This window comes from Dipodomys ordii, unplaced genomic scaffold, assembly GCF_000151885.1.
Source record: "Dipodomys ordii isolate 6190 unplaced genomic scaffold, Dord_2.0 Scaffold2, whole genome shotgun sequence".
Taxonomy (NCBI): domain Eukaryota; kingdom Metazoa; phylum Chordata; class Mammalia; order Rodentia; family Heteromyidae; genus Dipodomys; species Dipodomys ordii.
Window position 1 is genome coordinate 5,669,843 of NW_012267218.1, and position 20,587 is coordinate 5,690,429.

A 20,587-nucleotide genomic window follows, 5' to 3' on the forward strand; every position below is an offset into this window, starting at 1 on the left:
TCTTGAGTAGCTAGGATTACAGGCATGAGACCCTGGCAGTCAGATATTCCTTCGTCTTTGTAGAACATTCTGAAACATTCCATTGAATGTTCTGCTTGAGATTTAATTTTCAGGCCTTGACAATCTAGTATAGCTGTGTGTCTTGGAGATGGTGGCCCATGTTTGAATTTGTGTGTGTGTATGTGTGTGTGTGTGTACCAATGCTGGGTCTTGAACTTGGTGCCTCACTTTTACACTCAAGACTGATGCTTCACCACTTGAGCCACAACTCCATGTCTAGCTTTTTGCTCATTAATTAGAAATAAGAGTCTCTAGGATTTGTCTTCTGGCTTTCACCTACGATTCTAGATGTTACCTCTTAAGTAATGAGGATTACAGGCATTTTTAGAGTCTTAAATAAAATAGAGACGTTGTTTTTGTTTGAAGTCACACAGTTCCTAATATAGAATATAGTTTCCGTTTTCATATTTCCATGTACATTTTACATGAACGCCTACCTTGCTCTTCTTAAGGGTAAATTAAAGACCTCTCCTTGTCACTAGGGAGTTTACCCTAGAAGGAAAGGGAAGCATAGAAACCTGTTTTTCCCTGTCTGTAAGAGCATATGCAAATAAATCTTTAATTTGAATGCTTTGGGAAAATTACAGTTGATTTCTGATCTATTAAAGTGTTATAAAAGTAGAGATATAAATACACATCGATCAATATTTTCTTCAATTATCTCTGCCCTTCTGAGGCACCTTCAAGGCAGGTGTCCATTCAGAAAAGTGGGATTTGTAAATGCTGGTTTGCAACCAGTACTTAGTAACTTCATTTAATTCCGCAAACATCTTGGAGGTGAGTGGGAAGGAGCTATTGGCATTCTGGGGGGTAATCCGTGGGATGAATACAAGATGGGGCTGGGGGCTCGTGGAACTTGCTAATCATACACATCAGGTTAACACTTCTGCCGACTTGCACTGTGGTTGCTGGGGCCATGAAGCCGAGGTCCCCATGTGCTCCCGGCTGTCTTCACACATTCCCACTTCATCTCCTCCCTGCAAATGTCAGACTGCAGCCATGACACAACATCCCGCACTCACCTTTGCTCCTTCCTTCTTAGCACTCATTGTGTGCATTCTACCTGTATGCAAGTTTCACTCCGTGCTTTCCTGCTCTGTGGGCATGAGACTGCAGGTGGTGGCTGGCTCCCTGTGTGGGGGGGTGAAGTTCCCTAAAAAGACCATGGGAAATTGGAACTCTGAAACAGGATGACCAGCGGAGGACAAGGTGATGAGCAGGCTTTCCAAGGAGATTTCTGGAGCAGAGGCTGCACAAAAGGGAGCCCAGAAGGGACAGAGATCCTCATTAAGCCCGTGAACCTGGGTACCGCCAGGAAGAAAAGGAAGGCCCCTGTCTAAACCTCCCTCTCCCATTTATCCCCAGACTCTGGGAACAGAGATGGAAAACCCCTTTGCACCCTCAGATAGCCCCCCACCGACCTACCCACAGAATGGATTAACTACACACACCTCGAAGGGATCTTGAGGGTTTGGTCAAGTGCATTCCAACTTTGTAAATAGTAAAGTCTAGCAGGCATATACTCCGAAGTATACTGACAATCTGTGCATGCAAAGGATAAGATTAGGTTGTGTTTTGCTTTCATTCATTATAGTTCTTTGATGTTTGTGCCAAAACATAGCTTTTTAACCTCCATACAGATGACACAGGAGGACATTGTGTTTGTGTGTGAAGGAAGATTTAATGATGACACAGCCATCTCAGACATTCTATTTATTTACCTACATCAACTTTATTTTTTTTTGCCAATCCTGGGTCCTGAACCCAGGGTCTAGGCACTGTTCCTGAGCTTCTTTTTGCTCAAGGCTAACACTCTATGACTTGAGCCACAGCACCACTCCTGGCATTTTGGGAATGTGGTACTCAGGAATTGAACTCAGGGCTTCATGCATGCTAGGTAAGCACTCTACCACTGAGCCATATTCTCATCCCTACATCCACTTTTTGACATCACTTGTCATTGTTATCACTATTTTGTTACCATTGCATGGTAACTTTCTACCTTTCCTGCCTGAATGTAAGCTCACCAGGGCCTAAGTTGGTTTCTACTGCAATAACACTATCTCCTTGTTCATGGTGATCCTGACACTATCCATGAAGGAGCCCTCAGCCACCAAATGCCTGACCTGGACTCCAATCTGTTCTGAAGGCTTCCTGCCAGGCCAGAAACCACAATCCCATGGCCCTTGTCCACTGGCAGAGTTCTCCTCCCAGGAGAACACAGGCAAGGAAAGACCTTTAGAAGCAGAAATGGATTGTGGCTTTAGGAAAGAAATTGAGTAGGGCTCAAATTGGAGGACTTGAATAGAGGAAGAGCAGTAAGAAAAGGGAAAAGCCCCTGGGTGATGTGTCCCTTTGGAGCTCTAGGTGGTCCTCATTTGGCTGGGATGGTAGAGTCTGGAGGAGACTTAGGGGGGCTCACTAGAACCCAGGACCCAGAACTGAGCCCTTTAAAGCCTGGCTCTGCTGGAGACACTCGTAAACCTGGCCAGGGTCCTCACTTGAGAAGTTTCTAGGAAACCTGGCCAAATGAATAGGAGAAATAGACTACCAAACCACATCCAGGCTTAAGATCTAAAAGTGAAAATTTCCCATGTGTGCTTTGCCTCCTCTGGCTTCTGTATGTTAATGATCAGGGTCCTACATAATTTCTCCTGTGCCACTGGGCAAAGGCTCAATAGCTATGGACAGATGAGCATACGAAATAATATGCTATGAAATGAAGTCCAAGAGACGCTCTTCAGTTGCCACTGCTGCTGCTTCGCTCTCTTTCCCTTTTGCATTGTTTGTTACTTTGCTTGTACGTGGGAGGATGTGGGAGGGTACAGAAAGGATGGAGCAAGCATGAACAAATACTCAGTGATGCTCACCAGACACGATGTGGAAAATGAACTGGACACCTTACCGTGGAGACGGGAGGGAAAGAGGGATGCAAGGGGAAACATGGTTCAGAAAGAATTGTACTGCGTGTACCTGATTCATGTAACTGTAACTCCTCTGTATATCAACTGCACAAAAACAATTTTAAAAAGAGAAAAAAGGTCTCCGTGTGTATTTGAGAGATGAGAAAACAGAATCAAGGAGAGGCTGAGCCACGCATTTTCAGTGCACTATTAACTTCAGACGCGGGATGCTGTGTTTGTCTCAGGAGCGCCCCTCTGATTATATTAATTCAATGTGAAGTTTCACCTGTTTTGAGTCATTTACCTTCCTTCGCACTCCTATTCAAATGAGCATGAATGCCGTAGCCTATGTTCATGCTGTACAATTGCTCCGCCCGACCAGCATACGTGTCTTATTGGAGTGTTTGCAACTTAATTGCATAGGGTTGGGATGGGCTAACAGTGAAAATACTGATGTTGAAAAATATAGTAGAATTAAAGAGAATAAAAACATCCCCACCCCCACCCCAAGCATGTTGGGATGTTCTTTTCTCTGCCTCCCTAAGTTATGAGGGACAAGTCGTTCTTGGAAAGAAACAGTTTATCACGCTCACTGTTGTAGGACAGATATTTATCGCCTGATTTGCTCAGCCTCGTGCAATGAAGGCAGGAGCCATAAAGTGTGCCGAGAGGAGGGTGCCAACTGTTGCATTCTCAGAATTCATTGGAGCTGACGTGAAAAAGTTGTTGGGATGCTTTATTATGTGTGGAAGGGTCATAAAAACCAGGTGGAGCCGCCAGGAGGAAAAGTGCGGTCAAAGATAAGGTTGAGCATGAAGGGGATACCGTTGTAATTAAACTTGAACACTGCTCTTTATAGACACATTAAAAAAAATTCACACTCAGACCAACAAAAATGAACAAGTAGCTTCCATCTATCCGGATGCCACAGCTGGGAACACACGCAGCCCTGGAGAAGGAGATCTGTGCTGTTTGTTTTCTTTCAGCTTTGAAACAAAGGCACATGCCATTTAAATACGATTCCTTTATCGGGCAGCTTTTATTTATTCGCTTAACATGTGATCATGAATTGCCATGCATATGCCAAACTGTGCAGAAGGTGGGAGGCAGAATATTACCCCACCCACTCTACAACCCACTGAGAGGAAAAAGCCAGGTTCTCTGCCCTGGAGCAGCTGGGGCTGAGGAGACTCTCCTGTCCACTCTTCTGCCCTGATCAGCATCCTTCTGCTAATCTATTACAGTGCTGTCTAGTTTTGATGTCTGCTTCCTGGAAGCCTTCCAGAAAAGTGGACCGAGGAGACCCAAACTAATGTGTCCTGCAAGCTTTGCCCCCTACATGCAGTGCTAGCATGGGAATTTGTGTCACTCAGTCCACACCAGTGGTATCTCATCGGTGGCTTGGAATAGGAGATGGTCCAAGTGTTGGAAAGGCCACAGTCTGCCTGCTGGAGCTTGGAGCCACACAATAGGAAATCATGTTGTAGAATACTACAGCAGAGGCAGGAACCGTAGGAATTTCCATCCACCGAGGCTATTTCCCCTCCTTACCCTGGTTGCAGTGCAGATCAGTTGCCACCCACCCCCTTGTTACCACTGTCCTGTCTGTCTTGCTCCTGATGGCTGGTAAAACCCCTATGGCTTGACATCCCAAGAGTTCATCTTGCAGATTCTCACACAGCCTGCTGGTGGGTGTGTCCACTGGCTTGCTGTCATCTGGGACATTCAGAATTCTCCAGCCACCAACCACCCTCTATAATTTTATAACCAATGTGAAATGGTAATGGTGAGAAGCCAATCAGAATAGGCCCAAGTCAAAGTGACAGGAACCTGACATAATTCTCTCTCTCTCTCCCCCTTTCCCTCTCGCTCCTTCTTCTTCTTAGTTCCAAGTTGAAAATCTCCAAGGACTGGGAGATGCCATTTGTATTCATAATGGATAGAAATGCTGTAGAATCAGTGGCTTACTTACATCAGGGTGAGAGATAACAAAGATGACCAGCCAGCGGAGAGACTGACCAAGACAAAGAAAGAATAAATGAACATGTGTGGCCCCTGCTTTCACGGAGAGTATTCTTGCTCATCCTGGGGAGAACAAAAAGGTCCTTAGAGCCTCTGATAAAAAATTCATGAGAGGATTTTAACTTGTGCTTTATCAGTGGAATATAAATGCCAATTTTCTTAATTGCCAAGTGGGCTTTATCATAACTGTATCAGAGCGTTCCCAGGACCCCTGTGTGTCTAGCTATGGTCCTTACCCTGGAGCACCTGCAGCCTGAGATGCTCTTCCTCCTGTCTCATTCCTTCTTTTCTCCTCCCCTCTGCCCTCTTGGCATTCTGCTGGCTGATAGGTATCCTACAATCCTGTCCAGTTGGTGAGTGCATATGTATGCATGTGCATTTTTTGTTTGTGTGTGCATATGTGTGCAAACATCACATGTACAAGTATGTCTTCTACATATAACACACATATACAACCAAGGTATCTAGTAAGTGTTCAATAAGAGGTTATTCGTCTTTCTGCCTTCCTTTATTTTTGTAATTATTGGAGAAGATGGAGACAGAGGTACCTCACCCATCTCCTTGCTGAGAGTATTTATTATTAAAGAAGAAAGATTGCTTTCTGGTGTCTCTGTAAGTGAACGCTAATGTATTAAACGTCGAAAATAAATAAAGCAGGCAGACAAAAGGCAAGGCAGAGTGCAGGACTGAATCACATCCAGAGTGGCCTGTAGCACTGGAGTGTGCTCAGCAGAAGGAAAGGAGCAGAGTAGATGCTGAGAAGGTGTGGGGTGGGTGCGGGGGAGAGGGGCATGTGTCCTGAGAGGTAGATGACTGTACAAGATAGACTGACCAGTCCACATTACAGCATGCATCACGGAAGCTTGTGAACATCCTCACCACCTACATGCCAGAAATTCTCCAGTAAGCCAGGTTCAGACACTGAAGGAGACCCAGTGGTCCATGGTCCTCTGGTCTTGTTTATTTACACGTAGGTGCAGTCTGGGAGGAAGACTGAGAACCGGGAGGCTGTTTGACAATTTGTCTTGAATCTGGTTTTCATCATTTTATGTTACGTTACATAGGATTGCAATGCCACGGAAGGAGAGCACATAGTCTGCAAGTTTACTATGATTTGCACCACAGGCAGAATAGTACTAGATAAAACATGCCTATCTTCATGATAGGTCAGCAATCCCTTAGTGTTACAGATGAGCTTGCAGGAGACAAGCATTCCCTGTTCACGTGGACATTTTTATTTTCATACCCCATGACAATGGAGATATCACTACCTCAGTGGAGGTTTTCCTCTACTGCTATACGGAGAATAAACAATCCACACACGAGAGAGAGAGAGAGAGAGAGAGAGAGAGAGAGAGGGAGAGAGGGAGGGAGGGAGGGAGAACAGCAAGAGAAAAGCAGGATAGTTATGCAGTAATAGAGGTTTTCCAAATTTCTCCATTTGGCTGCTGTTGAGAAACATCCCTTATAGAGTCAAGAATGGAACTGGGCTGTGTGTGTCTTTGAGAAAGGTGCCCAAATCTTTGGTGTTTGGAAGCAAGGTTCACACACATCACCCAAAGACCTCATGAAGGTGCAAGAGCTGGGGTGAGTCTGAAACTCTGCATTTCTCACAACTCCTGTGCAGGAGGCTCCACCCCAGGCCTTCTGCCCCCAGACTCGCCTTTTCCATGCCTCAGTTTCTCCATCTGCACATTGTAAACAGATCCTGTTTACTAATACCATGAAGATTATTCCCAACAATGAGCTTCAAAACCCATAGCTACGTATCTGGAACGCTCTGTGCTCCATTGGGAGATGCTGTTACTATTATTATTAATAACGTGCTCACAAGAACAGCACAGAGATTAACCACCTGATGAGAACTGGGTAGCATAAACTAGACGCATGCAGCTCCATCACCTTCTTGTTTTATCTTACCACTAATGACAACGTTGCAGATTGGCCTGGCTCTATAAATCCCAGCAGCAATGACTTGTATATTCCAGCCCCATATCTCCCTCTAAACAATAATAAAATTTGGAGGGCCATAAAAGAAGAAAAGCTGTTTGCCTGAGAAAGTTTCTACAGCTCAGCAGAGCCCTGCATGTATTGGATAGAAACTTCATCTCCCAGGGACCGACAGAGCCCATAATCTATGAAAATGGAGCACAGGTCCTTGCACGATGCAGTTGTGCGGTAAGCTGCTAAGACTCACTTGTGACTCGGCATGTGGCCACAGAGCTCTCTCTGATAAGCTGGCCGACCTGAGAAAGTGGAAAATGTGTCCATTATTGTGCAGGCTGCTGGGAGGGTTTGGTATGAGAGGTAGAGAGTGGGTGGTATAGAGAAGGGATCCTGGGAGTTCAGGCTGTCCTCCTGCGTTCCAAGAGAGGGGAGTTTGCATTGCTTCTGCAAGCTCCCTGAGCCCTGGCAAAATAAGGGAGGAGGCAATTTGGGTCACCTTCCATCTCACTCACATGAATGGGCACGAGCAGAGTGTGAGGAAGAGGGTTAGCACCTGTGGCAAGGGCAAAGCCGGTGCCAGCCATCTCTGCTCACCGCCCGGGTGGGAAGGGCAGCCCGCCGCTCTGGTGCTAAAATTGAAAGCTGGAGGGGGAACAGTGAAGTGGAGCCGATGGGGTGCAAGGCCTCTCTGCTCGAGGATGAATCATCTCTGCTTTTCTGGAAGGCAATTTGGCATCCTCTTTCAAAAACCTTTAAAACGCGTGCACACCTTTGCACTCCACAGACCTGCATCTGGAAAAGTGTCCCAAGGAAACAATACACATCGAGTGGAAATGTAGCCTTAGGGTGACGTTCCTGGAAATGGGATGCGAGACTTTGCTCTTTGGCTTGTTTGTTGGTTTATCTTGATAGGTATGGCTAGCCAAAACAACAAAACTAAAGCGAGAGATCAGAGTCATGACAGAAACAGAGCACAGAGAATGTTCTCCCCATCTAAAGCCCCAGGTAGATTCCCTTCCCCAGAGCAGGTCCCAGTTGGACGTTAGAGGAGCCTGCCCTGTGCTTGGAAGTGATCCACCCCCTACCTGGACAGAAAGATGAAGCAAGCCCCCTCCCCAGCGTCCTAGGCAAATGTGCACACACAGGTGCATGTGCCCGGGAAGCAAAGAGCTCTGCTTTGTTACACAAATTGTTAAGTGCTGTTTTTAGCCAGAACTACATTTCTACAGACTCAAATGCTCCTTCTAGCACATTTCGTCTTCCATGTATAGGGATTCAAGCTGGCTGCAATTCTCTGGGAAAGATTGGCTATTAAACCAGGCGGTGTGCAGATCGACAGTGAGCAGGTTCGGGCGAAGCGTGCAAGCCAGGGACTAGCCGAGTTTCTTCAGACCAAAGCAGGTACAAGAGCAATTAATAGCATGACACACACACACACACACACACACACAAACACACACACACACACACACACACACACGTGGTTACCACTACCTCTCATTTCTAGGAAGAAAAGACATACAATAATAGTTGAGTGATAAGAATGACTTAGTTCAGCTGTCACCATCCCCGGGCGCCTCTGAGGAGAACTGGGGATATATTCAACAGTATTTTACCAAAAGAAGAAGGAGAGAAGGGACTGCTGATGCTGAACAACACTGAGTATAAACACCAACGTGTAACCCTAGGGAAAGCAAAAGCATGGGTGTCAAGATCTGGAGGCAGATTGACTCCCAAAGGCTCATGTGCAGAAAACTTAGTCCTTACTGCAGCCGTGCTCAGGGCTGGGACTGGACCCTGGGAGCCCCTGAGGAATTAATCTATTGGTGGGTTTGTATTAAAGGGACAGGATGGTGGTGGAAGATGTAGGAGATGACGCTTACCTGAAGGAAGGAGGTCACTAAGGCATATCATGGAGGGGTACATATTGTATCTAGATTCTTGTTTCTCTCCCTCCCTTCCTTGCTCCTTCCCTCCCTCTATCCCCTGGCTCCCTCCTTCCCTTGCCCCCTCCCTCCCAGCCTCCCTCCCTCTTTCCCTGGGAGGAAATAAGGTTACTGGGTCTAACTGACCCATCTTGGCAATTGTTGTGGATGATACAGGGAATTTCCAAATACTCTTGGAGGTGAAGTCCTACCCCCAGGTGATAGATGTACCTGATTTCCTGGAGGCAGGGGCAGGGACTTGGACAATAGGTTACTGAATCTACTAGACTTATGCCATGAACTCTCCAGACTCTTTGAACTCTCCAGTTTCCTGTGACCCTGCCCCTTGACCATCACCCTGTTTAGGCCCCAATCACCTCAGCTGCCATTTTACCCCAGGCCTCATGTCTCCTGACTCTCCTCAGCTCTCCATTAGAGTTGATCTGGTTGGTTAAGATTGCTTTTTTCCTCTTTCTTTGCTCTTCTACCCTCGTGGCTCAGTTTCATAACAGTATTAAGTGTATTCAGAGCTGCAAGTTTTTGAGGGACATGTGTCTACCTGCACTCACTGGCTTTCTAATAAAGATTCTCAATTCGACCTATCAAAATGTGGTTTCTCTGTGTCTCTCAGTTGAGTTCCCATATAATATCTGCTACCAAAAGGCCAGTGCAGATGTATAAGGAAAGAAGCCTGGGAATTAGGCAGATCTGTAGCATAGATGGTTAAGGATAAAAGTGGGAAGCAGTTGCTAGCATAATCAGTGAATCACGAAGAGCCTTAGGTCACTGATAAATGGCAGTTAGCAGGAGGGTGATAAAAACATGTGATGATGTGGACTTCAGATATTTTAAATGTAGAAGGAAGAAAAGAACATGGTTTGGGAATCCCCTAGGAGAGCAAAGAGCTCAGCAACCCAGTCCCCAGAGTGTGAGGCTTACGGGTTGATGCAGGAGAGAAACAGCGTCCAGTAGAGTTTGCATGCAAAGAAATGACATCTCAACTGCATATTTCAATGAAATCTGACCAATGTATTTGTCCACAACTCAATACTCAATTCTCATTACTCCAGAAAGATTGACTTCTCAATTTAAAAAATATTATATTCCAATCCATGGGCATGTACCTCGATTATACCTCTGTTTATTTTTATGTCTTACTTGATTTCTCACTCAGTGTTCCTTAGATTTCAGTGGACAGGATTTGTGACTATAGTATTAGTATTTGATATAGTCACTAGGATGATATGTTAGAAGGCTTTGGAAATAAAATTAATTTCCTGAACAAAGTGCTATTCGGATTTTTCTTTCATTTCTGTTTTAGCTTATAGTTTAAAGGATTTGTATATTTCATGTGAGTTTTCACGCTTTCTGACATAACTTTCTAGTTGTCATCTTCTTCTTCTTCTTCCTTCTCCTCCTCCTCCTCCTCCCCCTCCTCCTTCTCCTCCTCCTCTTCTTCCTTCTCCTCCTCAATCTTCTTCTTTTTCTCTTCTTCTTTTTCTCTTCTTCTTCTCTCCCTCTTCCTCCTCCTCTTCCTCCTCCTCTTCCTTCTTCTTCTCCTTTTCTTTCTTCTGTTTTCTTCTCCTTCCTGGGGATTGAACTTACTTGGCTTTCTTGCTAGGCAAGAGAAGTGGTCTACCACTTAAATTAAGCCACTAGCCCAGCGTTTCGCTGATTATTTTTGAGATAGTATTTTAGATTTGTGTTTGAACTACAATCCTCCAGATCTAATTTCAACTTATAGGCATGAGCCACCAACACCCAGCCTCTTTTATTATCATTATAATTTCCCCATATTTCTTGTGTTAGTCTTCAGAATCTTTCTGCTATTACTCCTTATGTTATGTTACTTTCTACCTTCCTCTCTTATCAATTTACTTTTATTTATTTGTTATCCTTAAGTAGCTATACAAAGGGGTTTTACTTCCACATATCAATTTATGAGTACAATGCATCTTGATCAGTGTCATTCTGTATAGCATTAGCCCCACCTTCTTTAATCAATTTAATTGGAAATTTTAAAGGTAATTAGTCATGATAAAAAATAATGCTTAGTTTTATTGATTTGTCTTCTTGCTTTTCTGCTTTTTTGTGTAATTCATTTTGCTTTTCTTTTTATAATTCTCTTGTTCATCTTCAGGTGTAATTTGTGCTTCTTGTATGGCTTCTGAATGTAGACACAAAAAAAATCAGCAATATAACATATTTTTTTCCTTCATGTAAGTATTTACACTTCTAAGTTTCCCTTTGTGTGTGGCCTTCCTATGACCTGAGAGTTTTATACACTATTTTTTATTTTCAATCCAGTTAAAGTGTTTTCTTTTATCTAGTATGGTTTCCATTTGGACCAAGCCCTACTTAAAAATATATTTGTTACTTCAAAGCATATTCTCGGCAAGTTAGCATGCTTTTTTTACATAAAACATTTATTTCAAAAAATTATATGTAAGAATTATATTTTAGGGTTTTGAATCTAGATAATTTGACATACATATGTGTTCTATGTATTTATATTTGGGTGTTTTGAATTATGCTTATATAACTTTTATAATCTGAAAGTATATTTCTTAAACTCATTCTTTTTTCTTTATATATGTTATTATCTTTACCCATTGAAATAGGGTAACTAAAACTTACAGTACAGAGCATATGGTGCTAAAAAATGGAACTTTTAGCAGGGCCCTGGTGGCTCACACTGATAATCCTAGCTACTCAGGAAGCTGAGATCTGAGGATCGTGGTTCAAAGCCAGCCTGGGCAGGAAAGTCTGTGAGACTCTTATCTCAATTAACCACCAGAAAACTGGAAGTGGCACTATGACTCAAGTGATAGAGCACTAACTTTGAGTTGAAGGACTGAAGGACAGCCCCCAAGTCCAGAGTTCAAGCCCATGACCAAAAAGAAATAAAAGGAACTTCTAATACATTCAGTACTTTAAATTAATGTCTGTTTTGGGGCATCTCTCTGGAAATTTAAGTTTTTAAATAATATGCATTTCTTACCTGTGACGTTCAGATGATCTGATGGAGAAGCAAGTGGGAACGAAGTCAGAATGGTTTGGAAGCATCTGGAAAGGGTTGCAATAAAAATGCACTGTAAGGCAATGACGTGAGGACCAGAAATGTTAAGACTCATTTTCAGGGTGGAGACCATTTCCATACCTACTCCTGTCAGGCTGAATGAAGCGCTCCAAAATCATCTGGTACGTTGCAAATACATAGGCCTTTATGCTTCTCATTGGCTGCAAATGACCATCTATCAATATTGATAATTTTGTATAGCCCTTGGATTATCCAAATATTTAAATCACTCTTGACAGAAATAAAACACTTTTCTGAGTTGATGTAAAAGGGTGGGAAAGCATACGAATCTGGGGTGAGGAACTGGTGATGGTTTAACCCTGGAAGCTGCAGAATGATTTTATTAGGCCAACAATAATAATACTCACTTATTACATACAGGAGGAAATGTGCATGTGATAGATCAGATAAATGCTCCGTGGGTGCACATTATTATGTCCTGACTCTGTAATGGACAGAGAAGAAATAGAAGGTATGCTCAGATAGAAGCTGGGTTTGTCTCAGGGGTCTGGGTTCAAGTCCTAGACCTCTTAGCTCTGGGTGGAGCCTTGTGAATCCTGATGCTCATCCTGTTTGTGGTATCCGGCAGGCTCATTTACCCTCTGCTGACCACACAAGGCCTACTTTCTAACATCTCCTTACTCCTGAGAGATAACTATGTTATCTGTCCTGTCTATTTGTCTGTCTGTCTGTCTGTCTTTTTCCCTAGACACTCTGCAAAGGATCTCTTTCTTGGCATCTCATGCATTTCTTTAGTCTATACAATGAGCCTGCCTAGTAAAAACCATCTGTTTTGCATAATTCCTGTACAACGGAGTCTTCAGGTTTGCCTAATCAGACCACTGCATTCCACTTCTCCTACTCTGCTCTTTGTCCTGTGGTCCATGAGGGTCCGATAAGAACAGAGCTGTATTCACTGCATCTGCTTGGCTCAGGCCTGCAAAGGAGGGGTGCTCAGTGGATATTGTTTATTTCATCTCGAGTGTTGTCATCTCAGTTGTAGCTTATCTTACGTGTCTTGTAAACTTTTTGATGATATTTCCTCTTGCTTTAAGTGATCTGATTACCTAGAATGTGTCTACCTGGGCACTGCAGACTCAGTAAACATTTGCTGGAAAAGGAAAGCAAGAAAACTTACGCTGAAAGTGACACAAATGTTAGCACCACCCCCAGGATGTCCTCTCTGACGACTCTGAACTTATGCATTGTGCTGCCCCCACACGCTGATACTGTTCCACAACACCAGCCCCAAACATCACCATAGCATCACCACCTGCCTCTGGCTGTTTCTCTTCACTTCATATTGATCTCTGTCCTTGATCACCAGCTCTACTATATGAGAAGTGCTTTTAGTCCACTAGCATTCAGCTACGAGTTTGTTAAATGCATAATGAGAAAAAAAAGAAAGGAGCAAGAAGCAGCAATAAAACCATCACCCCTTACCTGTTTAACTTCCACTGTTTTCTGATTTGACGCTTATTAACCAGACTGCATTAGAGCTCATAAAGCTCCCCGGAGTCCCAATATTCTCTACAAACGTCCAAGGCTGAGAGCAGTCAACCATCCACCCCGCCGGGTAGAAAAATGAAGCCAGTCAGGGCCACAGATGGCACTGCAGCCCTCCCAGGGCGCTCCCAGCGTGCCAGCCAGCCCTCCACGAGGCTTCATCCTTCACGACCTGGACTGGCCCATGGTGCCTGCAGCATGAAGACCCCTTCCACCTGGAAGAGGGCGGACAGTTCTCTCCAAGCCAGCGTGCATCTAAGTGTACGCATGAACCCCACGTCTGCAGGAACATGTGTCAGACAGGAAATGGATATCAGGCACACGGCTCTATGGCGAGTATGATAGGGTGAAATTCACCTCTGTGTGAGCGTGCTCTTCCCTAACATAACCATTAAACGAAGAAGCCCAGGGCTTATCTTTGTGAGACTTGCCAAAGTCCCAAACTCAAGCTCCTTTCCAAATAAGAGACAGCCACTGCACACCAGTTTAAGTGATCATCCTGAGAGAAGATTGCTTGGTTTGTTTGTTTATTCATTTATTTTTCCTGAGGATACATACCTGCTTCACTCTGTTTCCACAGGTCTGTAGTCTTTCAATTAGATACTCAGTGTAATATAAATGATTTTGCTGGTGACCCTGGTGAAGGAATGTTGTAGAGGAAGGAAAATTTATATTAAAAATAAAAGGCTTTGCAAACAAGAGGGCTCATCAGTTCAGCATCACCCTTTGTCATTAATGACATTGGCTTTCATTCATTATTCAGCCCAACTTAACAGTAATTTGTGAGAGAGAGCAGGAGCCAAAAGGGAAGAAGATGAGGGCTGGGGAGAGTGTGTTTATATTGAAAATAATTTAAAAATAGTATCTCCAAAGCACAGTGAGAATGAATATAATTTTCAGCATTTAAATTCAATTATATGCACACTGGTTCTGCTTCTCCGCTGAACAGCAAAATGATCCTAGGAAGCTTAACTGGGGTGATAGTTTGTGTGTCTAGCTCTTCTCCCTTTTCTTTGTTCAGCATAGAATTCTATGTATGCTTTTCATCTCCAAATTAATTTTCCTTCAGTGAAAAGCTTTTTAAGACGAAGAGGGGGGGGTCATCTTTAAGAGGTACTTCACGAGAGGAAGGGAGTGGTTGGGAAGACCCGGGCTGAATGTGCTCAGCCCTCTTCACCACCCAGCCTCCCTCTCAAGGCTCCACGTGAGCAAGAAATTAACCAGGATGAAGACACATCGCGACCCAAAGTGGACAGATTCCTGAGGGGAGTGAGGCTTCTAGCAAACACCTGCAGCAAGGCAATCACACATGGTGGGGATTCATAAGCTTTGGTAAGGTGTCCTCCCAAAGTTAATGGGTAAAGGAGCTTCAGAGGACGCAAGTGAAATCCAACTACAGTGTTTGAGAGAGGGGGTGGAGGGTGCTGCGGAAAGTGAGGAGCTTTAGATAAGCACATTTGATTGAACCCTGATCGTTTTATAGAAAGAAGGCCAGAGACCAGGCCTACAGATGGATGGATGCAGGCAAGCACAAGCCGGGTAATGCCACCTGCTGCCTCAGGATTCTGCCAGCCACGTGATCATCGCCAGAGCTCAGCCAGTGCCGGCAGCTGGCCCATGAGCCATAGCTACCAATGCTGAGCTGTTTCAACCATTGTTACTTATAAAGTAGCCCACCTTAGGCGCTGTATCGTAGTAACACAAGATGGAGTGACACAGCATGTTCTAGAAAGAAGAGAGGCCAGGCAGGTAGCGTGGGGTGGGTAGCACTGGATCTGATGTATTCATAAGCAATGACATTGAGAAAGGGTATGTTGGGTCATGGGCACAACCTATGCAAACAACACAGTGTGCTGGGGCAGTGTGGGTATGTCAAGGTTGCTGGAATTGAAGTGAGAGGGGGAGTTGGTGACGGACACACAGGATCGCAGACAGTGGCATCCAGTACTATGTCACATGGCTTCCAAGGGGCTAAGCAAACCCAGGAAACCTAGAACCTTAGCTAACAGTGAGACAATAGCATCTGTTTAATGATAGAAATGCCAATTTCTTAGCAGGATTGGGTGAAGCTGAGTGAAGAGCTCATGATAATACCCTCTGTATGGCTACTCTATTTTTCCCCAGTTTCTTGTGACTCTAAACAGGCAGGATGGAGCACACTTATAATCCCAGCTAACTGAGAGGCAGAGGTAGCAAGGATCTCAAGTTTAAGGCTATACTGAGTAAAGTTAGCAAGATCTATCTGGAAAACAAACCATGGCTGGAGCCATGACTCAAGTGGAAGAATGCTTGCCTAGAAATTAGGAAACTGAGTTTTTAAATCCAGTATCACCAAGATTAAAAAAAAACACTAAAAATAAAAGGCTTTGTTATGGCTCAAGCGGTAGGTGCTTGCCTAGCATGTGTGAGGCCCTGAGTTCAATCTCTAGCAGTACCTTAAAGAAAAGCTCTATCTCAAATTAAAAATAATTTATAGATATATTATATATGTGTGTGTAATATATGAATATTTAAACATTATACTACATCATAGTTTTATATCTATATGGCATATGTATCTTCACATTCACTGGGGAAAAAGCATCTAGCTGAAAGTTATTTACCTTTGTCAGTCTGTGCTTTGACATTTTATAATGGTCACATAATAGTCTTTTGGGGGGATGGGTGCAAACATGTATTCAGGAATGTGTGGAAGGTTCTTGATGCACCTGCACCCACCTGTACGTACATCTGTGCCGCTAATGTGAAGAATGCATGCCACGCACAGCACTTGTGGAGTGTCTATGGCTTCCCGAAAACTTATGTAATGTTGAACCCTGATCTTTCCCTTTGGATTTTTAAGTATTGCACGTGTTTTTTTTCCCCCTCGCCTCTCTGTGTACCATGTTCTTTGTCCTAAGTCCCACATCTCTGTGGTCTGGTCAGGGGTCCAGTCTGATACAGACTTATTTTTTGGATTCATATGAACCAAATGCAGAAGGCAAAACTATGTTTGACTGTTTCCATGTTCTCAGGCTGAATGCATTTGGGTCTTATTTCCTTTTGCCTGATTTTGAATGGAAAAATATGAGGTTGTCCAGGAGGCCTATATGAAATGGAAAGAGTGGGACTTTGTGTGAGGTCGGTTGTGTTAGAGATCCACATGCTCAAACAATTATTCTAGCTCACACAAGTTCTGCATTGGGGCAGAATGGGCTTTGGGGGTCAGAGGTAGGAACTCGTGACCATACCCATAGATCTGGCTTGTACTCAGACAACATAGCCACCCATTCACTGTGAGCCTCAGTTTCTCTCTTTGAAAAAATAGAGATGTGCATATTTATTCCTTGGGGCCATTCCATCAGAAAAAAATGATGACATATTTTAATTGCCTGGCATATGCCTAGAACTCAATAAATATTCATGTCTTCTCACCCTCCTTCTCCTCCATAATGCCATCTTGGGTTTCAGAGCAGGCATCTGACCAGGCAAGAAAGGTCACAGAGGAGAGCTGGGCGGCGTGGGGCTGCATTTCTCCCAAGATTGTTGAAAGTTAACTGGGCCAAGAGACTGGTGGCATCTGGGTGAGAGACAGACTTAAATTAAGACTTAACCTCAGCTTCTCCCTACAGAGCCAAGTGGAATTTGAGTGAGACTCAATGCTCCACTTTCTCATTATTCTGATGGAAGAGTGAGTGAGCGAGCGAGCAAGTGACAGAGAGAGAGAGAGAGAGAGAGAAAGAGAGAGAGAGAGAGAGAGAGAGAGAGAACCAGATATTAGATTTCATATGGCTAATCTCCAGCCAGCAACAACTGGAATGTTTCCATCTGAAGATATTAAAATAGAAGAAGAGAGATAACTAAAGATGTGCTTTGTTATCCAGAAAGATATTCATCCCACTGAGTGTGGAGACTATAGACAGAGACAATATGGATCCAGGTACTGGGTGACAGAATCAATGCCCACAGTATACCTTCGGGGCTTTTTTATCTGCACAGTTAGCATTGGAGGAAGAAATACAATTTCCTGAGCTTCAGAAATGTGCTAGGTAAATGCAGTACTACAGGAAGACACCGACCATGCTCCACTTAACCTACAATGTCAAAGAAAGGGAAAAGGGAATATATCCATTGTCTTATTTTCTGTGTCCTTCAGGGAAGCAAAGGTGTTAGTTGACTTTTATTTGTTTCATTGCAGGGTAGGTTGAGGCAGAGTCTCCCTATACACCCTAAGGTGGTTTCTTACTTAAGAACTTCTTGACTCAGCTTCCAGACTGCTTGGATTACAGGTGTACACCACCATACCCAGATTCAGTGGTGTCTTAAAGAGTTAAATAACCCTCCCTTTCCCCCCGACCCTTGCCCTGGGTTCTCTCTGATCCCACAATGTGATCATGGCACCGTATTGATACATGACACTTGGAACTTGAACCTGGAACAGGACCCCTGGGTCTCCATCATCCCAAAGACACTGTGACAAGACCCATAGCCAGCAGCCACAAGAGATCCTCACCTCAGGCCCCAACTCTATCCATACCATATTTCCACATGATGGTGGCTTTCTAGCTGAGCCAGATGAGCTTCTCTGAGTGTCCCCTTCAAAAAAAGGTGAGTGAGGAGTGAAATAGGTTTTCATTCCAACTTCATTAATTCTGCTGATATTTTTATGTCCTGATTGGATTCTGTTCCCCAGGTTTCGAGACTCCATTAGGTCTGAACTCACAGCCATTGGCTCCTGTTTACCATCTTTGTAGAGAATCTTCTGAAATGGGCTGGAAATTCCAGACTTGCCATTTCCACACCATGGCACTCCCATCCAAGGTGAGTCTTTGTGCTTCTCCCTTGAGCCTGGAGAATGTGTGTGACTGCTGTTTTGACCAATCAAACATGGGAGCGGCAGAGCTTGATCAAGGACCCTCAGTGTGTACGGGAATCACCACACTGGCCCTCTTTCAGGGGTCATCCTTAGGAGCTCCGAAGGGGTTAAAAAGCCCAGGCCACATAGAGAAGCATCAGGCAAGAATTCCCATGGTTGACACCAGGCAAAGAACACCAAGACCCATGCCTGTAAATGCAGAAGGCTTCGATGGTCCAGTCAGGGGTCCACTTCTTCCTTCAAAGACCAGGTGGGACTCAGAAATCTGGAGACAGAGACAAGTACCCCAAGGTTTTGTTCATGTTACCGACTCACAGAATCTGTGAATCTAGTGTGGTGGCAGTGCTAAGAGAGAGAAGGAGGAAGAGCAAAAGGAAGAGGAGGAAGATGATCCATTCATTGATGGACACATCCACCCAGCTAAGACAGGTTTCCTGCTGCTTCCTCTTGTGTCTCGTAGACAATAAGCAAGGGGATTCAGGAATAAAGAAATGAAGGACGCATTCACAGACATGCTCATCGTTATATGATCAGCTTCCAAGTCCCAAGTGGCCCCAAGGCCTCCCTCTTGACATTCCATCTCAGACTCTTACTATCATTCATTTAAGTTTGTGATTTCCCCTTAGTCTACTCTGTCTTTCCAACTAAGCTCCATCGGAATCAACACCATGTTCCCCCTCTGGTTTTAATAAAGTTTTCTAAGCTAAATAGATATTTGATACGGATTTTTTAATCCTTCCCAAAAAAACCCAAACCAGCTCATCAACCAATATTAGCTTCTCAAGGCTCTAAACAAATGAACAAATCATATTTTGGAAAAAATTCTTTCCTGAACGAAACCGTCTGCCAATAGAATGAGGAGTGTCGACATTCACGGTTGTTTGGTCTGTCTTAGATGTGTAGGGACCTGCTATTTCATGATGATCTCATAAAGATTACTGATAAATTTCATTAGCAGACTGGCTAAGATCTCAGAGCCTGGTGCTCGGAGTTTAGTCAATATCCAGCAGCCACCACGGTGCCTTGCAGGTGACATTTGCTTTCAAGCCTTTGGTAGGCAGGTTTTGAGTAGAACGCTTTCCCCGATGTACTTTGGGACAAGGAGTGAGGATTTCATAGCTTCTGTCCATCCCAGGTGCTGTCTCTGGTGCACTGTTCTTAGACCTCATGGGTGATGGCTACTGATTGATACTGATAAGTACAGCAATGACAGGGAAGATGAATTCAAGATCCCCAAGAAGGGGATAAAGAAAGAAAAGGTGATGTTCACCACAAATCCCCACCTTAGCTTTTTCTCTTATGCATTTTTTGACCAGTAGAATGCTGGGAACATAGGAAAGCAGCTGAGGGGTGTGGGGCCGTCTCTGGGGAAGGGATAGCTCAGTGGTAGGCCCTGCTACCCTCTGTAAGCTCAAAGGAGGGGTCTGAGAGGTGAGGGCTCAGACCTGATGTTGATTCTCCTCCACTCTGGGAGACCTTGACATCCAAAGACTTCATTTTCACCATCAGTCATTTGTGGTGAGGTTGTGGTGTGGTGGTATCTGAGAAGATGATGTAACTGATTCTCTAGAAAAAAAATGAGCACTGAAAATGATCTTTGGATCATAGGAATGGGACTGCTTATGAGAGGTCCCAAGAACCTCAGAAGTTTCTGGATAGCCCATGTTGACCCCTGGATGAAGAGATGTTCTTTCGTTTAACCAAGCCTTTCCCAACCCGCTTCAAGAGAACTGTGTAGATGGAATCAGAGCCTTGGGTAAGGGGCAGTGGCATCGTTAGCTTACGTCATCGATTTATAATGAGTGAACTGCTAGGGGGAGGAAGCCACATGGCCCAGGATCATCCACTAGCCAAGGATGACTGCGGGCAGCTTTGAATGGCTCATGGAGCCAGGACTTTGTGTGAGATTGCTGGCCTCGAGTTTTATTGTGAGTGTCTCGGTCCCAGCTGATCTGATGCCACGTGGCTCGCTACCATTTCCCTTTCAGCCTCTCTTCTTCACGAGGAGACTCTAGTATGAGTATGAGAGGAGACTGTAGACCCTAGACACATAAATGTGCCAGGGACTGGACATATGGTCATTCCAGCTCAAATACGGAGCCCTTGTAGCTGAATAAAATGCTCAGAACTGGTTGAAACTGGTTGGAACTGGTGGCATGCAGCAAATTCTTTTTTTTTTTTTTTTTTTGCAGAGTGTGTGAGGGGTGGGGCAGGTTGATCTAGACAGGCACTTCAGATTCTTCTAGAATGGTCTTCCCTTTTACCAAGTCAGTCAACACTGCCAACTGTA